We start from the raw sequence: 12,496 nt of genomic DNA on the forward strand, positions 1-12,496 counted from the left end.
GCCCGCCCCGCACAGCGCGGGTTCCGGGGACGGATCTGGGTCGCGGGAAGCGGCGGCTGGGAGGAGGTCACGTGTCTGCGGGAGTCGCGTCTCCTCCCAGCCTCCAGGAGCCGCCCGGGCCGCGGCCGCGGCGCGCGCTGCTGCAGTCTCCCGAGTCCTGGGCGGAGACGCGCCGCGTCTGGCTTCGTGACTCCCGCGGCGGCGGCGGCGGCGGCGGCGGCGGCCCAGGCTCACCCCGGCAAGAGGAGACGCTCGCGGTCCGTCCACTTCGTCTCGGGAGAGGGCCCTTGAAGGTCTCTCGACTTCCTCAAATACGGGGACGTAGTTTGCACCAAACAGGCCGTTTAAGGAAAATACTTAGAAGAAGTAATTTTTAAATACTGATTTGATTTTAAACCTCTATTCAACCTCTCTCTTGTTTCCAAGTCATTGGGTGGTTATTTCTCTTTAGTGGGGAGGGCACTTTGATGCCCTACAAGTGGCATATGCCTGCAGTACTCTCTGCTTCTTCTAAATTGACCCGAAAGAGGGGGAGGAGGAGGATGCCTTTAAGGTGAAACCTCCCCTTATAGGTTTGTGAATGTTCGAAGTAGGACGAGGGTATAAGTGTTTGCTCCACAGCTAAATGTTCCCTTGAAAAGGATAGATAGAATATTTAGTGAAAAGAGGAAAGTCTGGATCACTTCATCTTGGTCTTGTCGGTAGAGCAGACAAGACACAAGGCAGACATCTGACTAGGGCCAGCCTTAGGGCCTAATTCTGGGGCCAACTCTAAAGCAGTTTAGAAGAGGAGGGAAAGGGAAAGAAGACTAGTGGATCATGGGTGTGTTAATGTTGGATGTACACTTCTCATCATTGGAAGACGGAGAGGCCTGTGGCTGCAAATGAAGCCTTTTGTGTTATTACTTGGATCTCGTCATCCTATCCCAAGCTTCCCTACCATGCCGACATTTTTGTTTTCTCTTCCAGTCCTTTCTCTTTCTGAAGCCCAGCCCAAACTGCGGATGGAGTCATTTCTAATTTTTTGGTTTCCTTTGTGATTCTCAGTCCTCCTTTTCTTCTTTCCTTTCCATGCCCATCTTTTTACTAATTTTTCTTTTTCTTTTCTTCTTTTCCCCTATGTTTTCCTCTTTCTACCTTTTCCCCATGAAAGGTCTGCTTTTGTTCTTCCTCTTTCGTTTTTACTTTTATCCTTCTTTGCTTTTTGTCTTTTTTCTTTCATTGTTCACCTGGATAACTCTTCTTGCTTATCCACTTCCTTTAAAACCTGAGTCCTACTCCTTTTCTCAAACTCTTGCCTTCTGGAATATCGGGCATAGTTTAATGCTTTCTAATGTCCTTTTGCTGCAAGGAGGGTATGACAATAGCTAACAATTATATAGCATTTGCAATTAGAGAACCAGAAAACCACTTTAGGGGCCTTTTTGGTATGAACTCATTAATCTTTTCCACAACCTTATAAGGTAGATCCTATTATTGCCTCCATTCTACAGTTGACAAAATAGGTATGTTGGGAGATAGAAATAAATGTGCCTATGCTCCCAGAGCCAGGATTTAAGCACAGACAGTGGGCTCCAGAGTCTGTGCTCTTAACTATTAATACCCCTTGGTGGTGGGGTAATAGAGCCAAGGTCTGAATGTTAAGTAGCTGTGTTTTAAAAACACAGGTGTTTTAAGCAATTTACCAGTGTCAGTGTGCACATTTGTTGTAGTGTGTATGTGTGTGTGGGGGCATTGTTGGAAGAGAGGTGGGAAACGGAGATATGTTAGCATTGGAATAGATGGCAGAGAAAGAATGAGAGAAAGAATGGGGGCAGTCTTTTGTCAGTGAGTGATTCCATTGGCATCTAGCTCCAAATTTATTGATTTAAACCCAAATCTCCTAATTAATTGTTATAATTTCATACAGATGGACACATGGAAGTACAGTGTAGAAAAGGCTAACGTTGACCAGCTGTTCACCATTTCCACTGAGCAAACCAAGCCGAACTCTAATGTGAAGACTTCAGGTTAGTAATAGCAAAAGTTCACCTGTGGTGAGGTTAGAAAGGGGAAAAAAAACTCCCCTGTCTAACAAAGGAACAGAAGACTAGAATGCACTCTTTGGGTATGTTTAAAAATAGGTTGAGTCTTATCTTTTTAGGAAGGTTTAATGCTGTCCTGCTGAAAGCGAAGGAGATACAACATGAGCTTGAAACCCCTTTGAGCCTATAATTAGAGAATTTTGTGATGGCTTGCTTTCAATTAAAGATACCCATCTTTCTCCTTTTAATAGGTGAGGGGGAAACTGCTTCCATTGCTTTTCTTTGGTTAAGTAGGGAAATCACTACCTATAGAGACGCTAATGAAAGGGAACACTTATTCCAGTTCCCACCCCCTCCCCCCACCCCCACGTAAGTATTCTGAGCGCTACGCTCATTATATTCACCTTGTGACTTTGGAAGGTCTTATCCTGTTTGCTTGCAAAGTCTTGGATTTCCAGCAGAAACTGAACTCTCCTGAGAGGATTAAAGTTTCCATAGAGAAGAGAGGTTTTCTGCCTCTAGGGTTCTGCAAGCCGTACCACTCTCTGGGGAGGTGACTAGGGTGTTTTGGGATTCCCAGTCCGATTCAAACTAAGCGCACGCACATCTCTAATAGCCTTAAAGACCCCAGAGCTGCCCGAGGGTGTGAATCTTCTTGCCCGTACTGCTGTGAAAATACCCTGTTAGAGGGGCAGATGTCTTTCTTAATCACCTCTGTTTTGGGTGGTGGACAGAAAATTTACAGTTACTCTACATCGTTTTACATCAAAAAGGGAAAGGGATCCCACGAAGCAGAGTTCATAAAAATCTGAAGTAAAAAGTTTACGGTTAATGCTAAAATGAAGGCGGCGGGGGTCGGGGGGTGGGGTTGGAGGTAGAGTGGGATGATAGATTAGGGGTAAATTAAAACTTCCCCTGGAGTCCTTTCTCGGGGCATGCACACTGCTTTCAGCAGAGAAACGTTAGTGTTGTCAGGCATAACACAGAAAGAAGCCACCTGATGCAAGGATCTTAGAAGGGAGGGAAGCCCCAGTGCTACTCTCCAGAAGCCAAATATAACTTCTCAATATTGATAATGCTATTTTGTGAAGGTACCAGATTTAAAATCCCAGAATAGAAGGTTGGGTTTTGCAGTTCCATACTCAGCAAATTAGCAGGAACAACACAAGTGTCTCTGTTTAATTTGTAAAAGAACTGAAGTCTTTCTGTAGACTACCAATTAATGTGTCTGTGGTTGTAAACATACAAATGAATCACGTTTTATATTTATGTTAACACTGCTCAAGACGTTTATGCACTTACTTGTCTTTACATAGCACCAAGGAGCAGGTAAGAGGAAGTAGAGGAAATGAATTTTATCACTGCTGAAACCTTTGTGTTTTTGTATTTATGTGATTATCAAAAACACTCATGCAGGTTATCCTGAATTTAATATATGCTTCAAATTCCTAGAGTGATCACATACAAAAGACAACTAGGAGAGAGACAACTATAAGGGGGATCTCCCTGGCTCTCCTCTCCTTAAGTATCTGCCTGGTCTCTCTGGGTGCCCATGTGCTTAAAATTCTGATTGAACCCAGAAAAGTAGAGTGTGGAGCACGTGAAAGCCCATAAGGATTTCCACAAAGTGATCCCTACCTCTCTCTGGATTCTCCTGGACTAGCTGGATAGTGGAATCCAGAGAAGCTGCATGAAGATGGGGTCTTTGGACTCCTTTTTCCCCCCTTGTTACTGCTGATGAAGATCTGTAGAAAGTTTTCAAAGAGATACATGTTTATGCATTGTGAAACACAACTAGGAATAAGAAGTACTAGACAACCATTTATCTCACCTGCCCGTTATAGGCATGGTCCTTGGATAGTGATTTCAGATGGTGTCTGCCCAGTGCAGAGAGCCATCTGCTAACAGAGTCTGGTACTTTATAAAGGCAACAAAAAGATTAGCTAAGGAGGATTTAATCTACACTTAGAACTATTGGTATAATTTATTCGACAGCTAACTTAAAGCAAGAATTCGTATCTAATTATCCAAAAAAGTAATATGGTTCTGATATTAACTTATAATCCTCATTGACAAGGAAACTGATGGAAATCTAGGCTAGATGTATCAGTTAAGAGCTGCGTCTGAGCTTTTCTTATAATTTCCACCCAATAACTTTTCTTATAATTTTCACCCAATAACTTCTGCTTACATCTATGTAGAAGTACAGTTTTCTAGTTGAGGTTCTCCAATAATGTAGGGGTTCTTTTAGTACAAAGGGAGCAGAGAATGGATATTGGGTTGGCACTAGCCATCTCTGTGGTGGTCTGACTAAAGGAAATGGCTTGTTCAGGTCCTCTTCTTTTTTTCATCAGTGGGTCTTCTTTCTCTTCTATGCCATATGTGTTGGCAGCGTCCCTTTATTGTATGAGGGTATTTAATACCAATTTCAGAAAATTTTCAGTCTTTCCATCTGCAATTGCCCAAACTTAACTAGCTCCTTAAGCACAAGCTCCTTAACATCTGTATTCTTAAGTGCTAATAATTACAGAAATCTGCTTAGGGAGGGAATTTAACAGGGTTTGCTCTTCTTCCCGTAGAACGCAAACTGCAGCTGCATGTTTTCTGGGAAATGATTGTCTTCTTTTTATGTAGCGGCATCTGTCCTCTGGTTGTTCTGTCTGCATAGCTCTGCCTTCTGCCCCTGGCATTTGGGTTGAAGAAAGCAACTCCCCGCAGAAATGCGCTCTCCGATAGTGTCCACCTGCTTGTAGCTAGGACTTTGCTCTTCATCTACTTTGAGCCACACAGGAGGAGGCCACAATGGCCTCAGGGTCAGAAGATTAGCAGAGCTTTGTGATTGACTTGGGTTCTTAAGTAGATGAAGGAGGAGAGGAGAGGGAGGTGAGTGCAGTAGCAGGGGAGGCGAGGGGCCAGTCTCTGAGGCTGGAATGGAGAAGTGAACCCTGTAAGAGAAGGCATCTCTGGGGCATGTTAGTGTGCACAGGTATTCAGGCAGTTGTCCTACAGACCTTATTTAGTTCTCTCAACTCTTGGATCTAGGCACCATCAACTCCACTTTGTAGATGGAAAAACTCAAGTTTAGAGACTTTAGGTAACTTGTCATTGCCATGTAGTAAATAGCGAAGCCAGGCAACAGGGAACCTAAGGTATGCTGCTGGGTGTTGTCACTAGCTGGAGTCTAGGATTCAAACAGGCATCTTCTCCTCTCAACCCTGGAGGGGATCCACCCCCCACCCAGCCCAGCCTTCTACCTTCCTTGGTGAAGCCCCTCTAGGTCATGGGAGCCACCGCCGGAGGCTGGATAGAGTAGTTGAGAGATGAGGAAGATGGTGGGATGAGGCATTCTTGAGCCTGTGCGGTGGTGTCCTGACATGTGAGTTGGAATTCTGGGTAGATCCCCCCACAGACATGTGGGTGAGAATTGTGGTTAGTCCACTGGAATATCTATCGTGCTGATAGAGGCTGTGAGCTGGGATGGGCATTAGGGATTCAGTGTCGAACCTCGTCTTCAGTGACCTTACGATCTAATAGATCACACTTTGTTAAAGGGGAGAGATCACTGAAGAAACCCGAGTAGTTATCCTAAAGCCTCTGCATGTTCCAAAGGCAGTACTTAGTAACCTCCGCTTTGGTGCATGTGAGATGCACTTACAGCTGTGCTTCTCTACTAATGCACTTTATAAATCATTCCAGAAAGTATAGTCAGTGACCTCAGCTTATGGGTAAGCCTTGTTCTCCTGTAATCAAAACATTCCTGGATGGAGAGAAGGGCGAGGAGAATGCTGTCTGCCCTGCTCCCGTACGCTGTCTAGACCATCATTACCCTCCCCCAGTTTGGCCTGCCTCCCTGATACTGGTGGGAATGCCTCTTCAACAGCATCCTCTGCAAGTATATACAGCTTCACGTTATATGCTCTTGATCTGCTGTCTGTGATTCTGTCAGCTCCTATGACACGTATTGTGACCTTCTCCCCGTGTGGCTTAGGGTTTGAACTTTCTCTCTTTGGTAATTGAATCTAAACTTCACCCTGTGGATGAACATTTGGTTTTCCTCCTTGGTGCTTCACACCCTCTGGTGTCTCTGGTAAGAAGCTTCTGCTCCATCCCAGGCCCTCACCCCTCACCCCTGACCCCAGTTAGCTTGCTCATTGCCCCAGGTTGAAATTTGGACACAGCTTGGCTTAACTAAGTTCGTCTGCTCCAGAGCAGGCTAGAGCAGTTTTGGAAAAGATGACAACTCATTACAGTGGCTCATAACCTCCAGGGTATAGATTTTCACATCCTGCAAAAGGGCACATCTCTCCACCATCATCCTGCCAGCTTCCTTAGTTCATTTCTTGGCCTCGGCTCTTCAATCTGGAAAGGGGCCAGGCCAGGCTGGCTGTTTGGGGCGGCCCGACGTCCGCATCCCTTTCAGCTCTATGGACCAGATGGCAAGTTTAGCAGGACTGCCTGACCTTAGAAAAAGAAACTTAGTGGTCATTTTTGATCCCTCCATCTCCCTCACTCCCCCCATTTAATTAATAACGATGTCCTATAGATTCCACTTCTTAAATACACATTGAATCCATCCTTCCCCCCCCCCCCCCCCGCCGTCCTCAGTGCCTACACTCTAGACCAAGCCCCACCTAATCTCACACCCAAATACTGCGAGAACTTAACTGCCTAGCAGCTAGGGTTTAGTAAGGGAAACGGAAACCACTTTAGATATCTCAGGCAGGAGGGACTTAACAGAGGGATTAGAAGCGGGCATAACCTTTGGATACAAAAGCTGGGGTAATCAAGACTGCGGAAAAACTGCTGCTGACCTCCGAGAAACGTTGACAGTCAGAAGCTTCAGGGAACGCTGGATGCCATCAAGCTCAGCTGCCTGCCTTGCCGAAGAGGCCGACTTGCAGGAGCTTGCCTGGAAGCCTCTGTAAACCTCACATCCACACACAGCTGCCACTGAAGGAGTATGGTGTGTCTTTTCCACTTCCCACATCATGCACGGGGGCTTCTTATGGGCACAGTCTAAGCTGGAACCCTGCGGGCGAGGGCCAGGGGAAAACGGCCTTCCCAAGTTGCTGACCTGGGACAAGAGCCGGGGGTAGAAGGCGGCGGGGCTGGTGTTGACAGCTGGCAGCTCACACTCCATACCCACTGTGTACGCCCACCTTCTCCCTCCACCACACCTAATTCACTGCTGGGTGAGGAGCAGAGCCATCTTTCTGTGCATGTCATTCCCTTGACCAAAACCCTTTGTTTCCCATTCCCATGGGGCTAAATAAAAAAAACTCTTCCGTGGCCCCAGAGACAGGTCCCCGCCTGTATCTTCAGTCTCACCTCTCATTTTTCTTTCTTTCTATAACCCAACATACCAGCCTTCTTTCAGTTTTTCTTTTTTCAGCATACTCCACTCTTTCAGCCCCTTCCCTCATGTGGTTCCAGCTGATTGGAATGCTTTTCTCCCCGCTTCTCCAACCCCATTCAACCCCCTTCCACCTGCTAATCCTTCAAATGCCATCAGAAGTATCACTTTCCCCAGGAAGCTTTCTCTGAGTTCCTAGAGCAGATTTGTCTCCTTCTGTGAGCTCCTCTGTACTTTATCCTTCTCTTTTATGACATTTATATTGTTGGAAAGACTCCTAAGACTTTCCAGTATCTGCATCCCCCACGAGTTTGTGAGCCCCCCGGGGACAGGCACCTGAGTTGGTGACCGCAGTGTCTCCATTGCCCAGGACAGCACGAAGCTCAGAGCAGACGCTCAACTGTTTCTTGAACGACTCCTGCAGGTGCGCCACCAAATCATCTTTGAACCGAAGGCTTGTTCCAGAAAAGGCTTGCAGGACAAGTCATAACCCAGCCACAGAGCATTTGAGGAGTCCTCAGGCCTGCTGGAGGTGGGGATCTAGTGTTGGCTCCTGCCGTCCCTTCCCCCCACTAGGACTTTCCTATATTAATGTGGCTCTTATGGGCAGGAGCACCCTCACTCCACTCGGGGCGCTGTGAATTTCTTGGCCTTACTAGGCATGCAAAGACTAGGAAGTAGACAACATGAGGGATCATAAAGTGCTCCTGATGTAGCAGGAGGCCCAGGAGCCCGGCAGGGTCTCTAGTGGAGTGGCGGGCAGTTCTGTTGGGGGTAGCCCTCTGGAACCGCTGTTGGTCACTGTGCCAGGGTGGACATGTTCTGTGCCCAGCCGGCAGTGAACTCTGCCAGTGTGCTTCCTAATGGCCGTGGTACGCTGGCGTTTCTCACTCTCAGAATTGTACTGCCTCTCCCAGTGTGCATTAGCAGGGCGGAGAGACTGTGGGGCCTGGAGCCGTGCCAGCTGAATTCCACAGGTGCTCCAGAGACCATGCATCGGTGAGGTGACATCCAGGGCATGGCCCTCCGAGGCCAGAAGTGGGGAGGGGATGCAGAGTTCGGAGCAACAAGCCGTATTTACAGGGTCTCAAGCTGAGTGGATCACAGGAGGGGGTCCTGGGACAGTGCCAAAGAGCTTGGTTACCAGGAGTGCAGAAAGAAACAAGCCCTGTGCCAGGATGTAGGAGTCAAGCCTCAGACTGTGGAACAAAGTAGGAGGGTTGAGAGCCAGTGAAGCCAATCTATCAGAATGCCAGACTGGTAGGCACAGAGGAGACAAGGAGTGAGAGGTCAGGAGAGACAAAAGAGAGCTGGAGCAAGAAGGGGTTGCAGGGTGGCGGGGCGGTGGGGGGGCGAGGAGGCAGACACCAGGTTGGGATGAGAGCCTGCTGAGGTGGGGGAATTTCTCTTTGGGTTGGTCAGTCATGCCACCGATGGGCTGGAAACATGGGCAAGACCACTTCGATCCTCATCCACAAACCAACTTTGCATGTACTCTTGGCACTTAATGCTTGCAAAAACAGAGGTCCCATTCTTCTAATCATGTATTCAGACAGGCAGTGTTGATTTTCCCGATCATGGGGTTGCAAAATCAGACTGCACTCACGGAACATAGCTCTGGTGATAGCAAGCCATCAGGAGGCCTGGGTCTGATCCACACCTGCTCAGCCATCCTGCATTGCCAGGGGTGACCCAGCAGATAAAATTCTGAGTCTGTTGTGATTTTGGATAGCTATGCTAATGATTTTTCTGGAACCTATGTTTTTTATTATATTTTTGAAATTCTGCTTTAGATGTACTGAAGGTCGTGAAATAGACACATCTCACGTTTCTGTCACCTCTTATTTTATTGCATGGTCCTGCTTATAGTGGCAGAGTGCTATGGGCCCTGGATTTAAATGAAGAAGACCTGGGTTCAAATACCATTTTCCCCGGAAAAGCCGTGTGACCTTTGGCAAGTTACTAATGAGTCGATTTTTGCAAATGTGACACAGAGAGAGTAGTGTCTACTTCTGACTGGTTGTTGTAGGGGTTGGGGACAATGCATGGAGGGCACCCACGGCCTAGTAGGTAAGCCATAAGCAGAAGCTCTTATTTTCCCGATTTGAGCTGCCTGGTCAAAGTTGTGGGTATCATGGAATGTGGTTGGAAAATAATTGATAGGTTAAGTAACATATTTTAAGTTTGAGATGTAAACCTTTTGCTTTCAATTATCCTTTACTTACAGGTGAATAATAATAAAACCAAGGGCCAAACCTGTCCATGTGATTTTCCATTAATGAGATAACAGTTTTGTTTCATGTGCTAGCTGGAAATAGGCAATACCAGCCACAACCGTCTGATTTGAAGTCCTACTCTTCAGACAGCCCTTCGGAGAGGTTCCATAGCTCCACATTTGTGCATGAATGGGGGAAGTGCTGTCAGCCCGTGTTCGGTCATAAGTTAAAGCCTTCTTCAGGTTTTAAATGATTGGCATGGATGAACTAAGTTTCACATTTTGTTACCTGGCTGTGGGAGATATATTGACTTATTTCTTCTCTATGCCATCTCTTCTAACAGCAAGCACTTTTATTGCAGTTACTGTGTGCCATGCTCTGCTCTGTTTTAGTGTTTTACAAATACCCACTCCTTTCTTGCCCCCAGACCCTTTAAGCTAGGTCCCATGATAATGCCCTTCATAAAAGGAGGGTAATGTGTCCATGCCACGCAGCTAGGAAGTGCTGGAGTCAGGGTTCCAGGTGGGCGCTGTGCCCGCGGAACCAGTGCCCGCAGTCTCGCATTTACTGCCTCTACTCAGTGGCTTCCCCAATACCCCAAGACAAATGGGATCTTTCTGTTCGCCATCCATGACTTTGTTTAGAGAAGAGAGGGGTCATAGTGCAGAAGGAACATCTGAAACTCTGCCCACAAGGCTAAGCTTTGCCACCCACTGTTTGCCTGACTGAGAAAGGCAGGGTATTGAACTTGTGTGAACCTCAGGGTCCTCACCTATTCAGTGAAGAAATTATCTCTCCGTTGTGAGGGGGACTAATAGTATGTCTGACGCACAGGAGATGCCCAAGAAATGTTAGTGCCCTCCGTGAATGCTACATACCTAAATATACCCAAGTATGCGATTATTGGTGGTTTCTTTTCTCCTGAAAAATTCATTCTTGATTTCTTTAACTTTTCACTTTAAAAGAATAGGGTGAATTTTGATCACTCAGTTAATAATTGTAAATCATTTTCTATGTGGAAGGCATTCTCTATTGGTCCTATCTGACAGAACTTTTTGTGATGATGGAGAAGTTTTATAATCGGTGCTCTCTAATGTGGTAGCCACCAGCCGTGTGTGGTTATTGAGCACTTGAAATGTGGTTAGTTTAATTAAGGCACTAAATTTCTAATTTTATTTAATTTTAACTAATTTAAGTTTAAAGATGCACATGTGGTTAGTGGCGGTCATATTGTACAGTGAAAGCCTAGATGTTTTAATCTGGTCCAAATACTAGCTGACCAGCAGATAATTCTTTTAAGAAAGCCAAGACAGATTTTTAGTTTGTTCTTTTCCTAAAGTGTCTATGATGCTCAGCATCTTTATAGGAAGAAAAAAAGTATCAATTATCAAGCATAAATTCAGGCAAATAAAGAAAAACTATAGCCATCAACTTCACTAGGTTTTATGATATTTGACAGATCCATTTTAATTTTATGGGAACCCAAATGACATAACTTACCAACATTTTAAAATACTGATCATGAATTTGCTATGAATATTTAATGAGTTCCCATAAATAGATAGTAATATAATAATTTTAATACTGCATATCATATTATATGCCTGTCAGGTTTGGATATGAGCCAGTGTACTGGTAAATGTTTAACCGGTCCTCTGGGAAAAATGTGTGTGTGTGTGTGTGTGTGTGTGTGTAGTTTATTATACATTTTACTATTATAAAGGATGTGTAACCCAGCACCCATTTAAACATAATGATAAAATACACATCACTCCTATGAATTCCATATAGCCAATTGATTCTCACTGAATGCTTTTATTGATTTTTGCCAGATTCTTTTATTCCTTGCCAACCTACGGTTGCAATTAATTCACAAGTATAATTCTGACATGAATGTTGGGTATTTTTGTTTATGCTGAGCTAGGTGAAATTGAAACAATAAAGGCAGTTGTTAGAGTCTGACTCCTTCATCAATGATATGAGCAACTTCTTCACTAAATCAGGTAATACTTTTCACATACTAGAAAAAGATTTCCTCAATTTTCTGTGTAATTCACAATATAATGACTATAGACATGACACACTTTTAAGTCCAATCTAGATGATTCACATTTTCTCTATCACTTTCTTGAGTCTAACAGTTGACAAAATAAGAAGTCAAGCTCTAATTTGTAGCATTTGCTCATTTTCATGGCATAAGTTCTCCCACCATGACTGACCGTAGGCTAGCAATACAGCAGCACCAGAAGTCCGGTTGGTAAGCTACAGGAGACATGACTCACCTCCAGGGCATAGATAATAATAAGATGTAAATAAAGTAATTAGGAAGTGGTGAGTTTTGCGTGTTAACCGCCTTTGTTCTTAATATACTCTATTTAGTGATAAATTTATAGGATTTAATTTCTAATAATGGCTAGTCCCAGAATCAGTCCCATGGTCATCAACAATTTATTGGGGGGCCACTATGCGCCGGGACTGAGTGCTAGGCTATAAATATGAATCAGACCTGTCAATATATGTGCCTTCCAGGAGGTGCTCTTGCCCTCTTCCGTATCAACATTTTCCCCCTGCATGATCTCATCTAGGTTCATGGCTTTAATATCATTGTTATGCTGATGACTCCCAAATTTATGTTTCCATCTCTCTTTTCTGCTGCAAGCTCCAGACTCATAAATCCAACAGCCTACTTGATAACTCCCCTTGGATATCTTATGGTTATTCTAAACTTGACATGGCCATTCCAGCTTGACACATCTTAATGTCCACCTTCTGCCCCAGGTCCATCCACTCTTCCTCGATTCTTCACCATGCTCTGTCAATGACTCCACCATACACCACTGAATTGAGCCCCAAATCTAAGACCCATCCTTGGTCCTTCTCTTTCATATTTTCTACACCCAATC

General features: G+C 45.1%; 1 protein-coding gene across 2 annotated transcripts in view; it reads left to right on the plus strand.

The window, feature by feature from the left end:
- Window positions 1–12,496, plus strand: part of SSPN (sarcospan) — a 256,373-nt gene that overhangs the window by 1,266 nt on the left and 242,611 nt on the right. Inside the window, exon 2 of one of the 2 annotated variants that reach the window (XM_036080191.2) lies at window positions 1,910–2,009. The gene's annotated coding sequence lies outside the window, so the exon portion shown is untranslated. Of the gene's footprint in view, window positions 1–1,909; window positions 2,010–8,297; window positions 8,377–12,496 lie in introns of those variants that run through there. The other variant, XM_078075796.1, reaches the window with a different exon arrangement.

Source organism: Halichoerus grypus, chromosome 6 (genome assembly GCF_964656455.1).
Source record: "Halichoerus grypus chromosome 6, mHalGry1.hap1.1, whole genome shotgun sequence".
In the NCBI taxonomy this organism is placed as follows: domain Eukaryota; kingdom Metazoa; phylum Chordata; class Mammalia; order Carnivora; family Phocidae; genus Halichoerus; species Halichoerus grypus.